At 34.3% G+C, this 2,500-nt stretch overlaps 1 protein-coding gene across 1 annotated transcript in view; it reads left to right on the forward strand.

Annotated features, from left to right (window-relative positions):
• The first annotated feature begins 1,989 nt into the window (after nt 1–1,989).
• Nucleotides 1,990–2,500, forward strand: part of LOC125046875 (pirin-like) — a 14,569-nt gene continuing 14,058 nt past the window's right edge. The window contains exon 1 of the mRNA XM_047644873.1: nt 1,990–2,142. The gene's annotated coding sequence lies outside the window, so the exon portion shown is untranslated. The remainder of the gene's footprint in view (nt 2,143–2,500) is intronic.

Genomic DNA, 2,500 nt, shown 5'->3' on the forward strand with positions numbered 1-2,500 from the left:
CCAGTTACAAGTTAAAACATGATGAATATTGCGGTGCGGAGGAGGGTATGGGCGAGGCGGCGCCCTCTAGGTGTGTGTGTATGTGTGTGTGTAAACCTACTTTCACACTCATGTACGTACGTGGGGTCCATCCTATGATAATCCCTTTAATTATGCCTACTTTCTGTTATGATGAGCCATGTACGACTGTAAGGTGTGCATGCTTGCCATCATCCATGATCCCGGTTATTGATTACATCATGGTCATTGGTTACGTCATCGATTACATCATTAACCTACTTTCACATGTACGTACGTGTGGTGAGTAGTTCCGTCCATCCTCACATTACTCATATAAATATATATATATATATATATTAAATATATATATTAAATATATATATATTAAATATATGTATATATACATATGGATGTATAACAATCCTCCCTGACCTGGTCCCTAACCTAGGTCACACCGGGTATGAGACCGGAGGGCCAGTACTAAACCAACCATGCCACGCGACCCACTAAATGGAGTGTGCAACTAGGATCTAACTAGCTCCATAGACATTACCTATCTACTCATACATTAGTTATGAAAGCGAGGTTTTACACAAACACCCGTGGGCACTCGGTGGAAATTGATTTAGAAATTCGAAACCGAAGTCAGATATACTGAGGTGTTTATATATGAAATATGGAATAATGCAATGCCGCATTGATTTAGATATATAATGCGGCATTGCATTATTCCATCTTTCATATATGAATGTATGTATATGAATATATATATATATAAATATATATTTATATATACATGTATAAATATAAATATAAATATGTATATGAATATATAAATATATATATATATGAATATATATATATATATAGAGAGAGAGAGAGAGATAAAGAGAGAGAGAGAGAGAGAGAGAGAGAGAGAGAGAGAGAAAGAAAAAGTGAGAGAGAGACAGAAATAAAGAAAGAGAGAGAGAGAGAGAAAGAGAAAGAGAGAGAGAGAGTATGAATAAGAGAGAGTGAGTGAGACGTTGACTACATCTTTTGTTTTAGTCATGCAATAAAGCACTCGTAACATATTTCAGACAGTAGAAATTGTAAAATTATGAAACCTCTCTCTCTCTCTCTCTCTCTCTCTCTCTCTCACTCTCTCTTTCTCTCTCTCTCTCTCTCTCTCTCTATATATATATATATATATATTTATATATATATACATATATATGTGTATAAATATATAGACATACATACATACATATATATATATATATATATATATATATATATATGAGAGAGAAAGAGAGAGAGTGAGTGCGTGAGGCGTTGACGACATCTTTTGTTTAAGTCATGTAATAAAGCACTCGTAACATTTAGTGACATTTCAGACAGTAGGAATGTAAAATTCTGAAATCTGTTCAATGAACAATGGTAAGTATGTAGTTCATTCTGGAATCATCTGACTACTGGAAGTTCACACTTCAACAGGTACACAGCCTAACGCTGAGTAAGCACTGTTGACAAGTAGTTCATAAACTAACCTATTAAAAGACAAAGAGTTAATGTAAGATTAGTTGATGCAAGATTACCCCACCACCACCACCTCAGCTTCGTTGCCAAATGATAACTTTACTCATTAATAAACACACACAAGGAGCATTCTTAAAGATCTCTATTAGCATTCAGTCGCGCCAACTGAATGTAATTGCCATATTCTTAATAGTTGCCAGGTATTTTAGGAGAGCAAACTTATGCTACATCGAATACTACATCACACAAAGTGAACTCTTGAACAATAAACCTAAGTTCTTAATAACGACAGGAGCCGAAAAAAATCCCAAATAATAAAAAGCATAAACAATTTAAGGTGAACATGAGCTGACAATCAGAGAATGACGTAATCAAAGGAGTCTTGTCTTTTGGAAGCATCTCTTCGTTGTGTCTGGAATGCTGAATCATCATGACGGGAGAGTGTTTTCATGCGAGCGAACAAAATCCATGTTGACTGCTAAGTTACAAATAGTGTGGAAGAGACATTCCTCCAGTCAGTAACGAGGAAGCTTTGGTAACGGGTGGTCGATTGGTCTCCGTGGTTTTTCATCGTCTTAAAGTCGTTCCTTTAGAGTCCTTAATCGTATGCAGAGTTAATTAAAGGTAAGGTTATTATTATCTTAGAGAAAAGGAGAGTTAGTGTTGAATTAGAAGGACAGTTGATCTGATTATCGCCAGAATATACTTAAAACTGTTACCGCTTAGTCAGAGCCGAAAACGTTTTCTATAGTGACTGGTAGATAGAAAACGTTTTTATTCCATTAATATTTAGGAATGAGGCAGCTGAAATAACACCAATTGATTTCCAGGTTCTTTCACCATGAGCTGAAAGAACAAATATTAGATTTAATCGCCGTGAATAGTTTTAAGAAAATTTCATTATAGGATCTGTTAATAAATATAGTGTATATATATATATATATATATATATATATATATATATATATATATATATATTTAT

This window comes from Penaeus chinensis, chromosome 39 (assembly GCF_019202785.1).
Source record: "Penaeus chinensis breed Huanghai No. 1 chromosome 39, ASM1920278v2, whole genome shotgun sequence".
NCBI classification, from domain to species: Eukaryota; Metazoa; Arthropoda; class Malacostraca; order Decapoda; family Penaeidae; genus Penaeus; species Penaeus chinensis.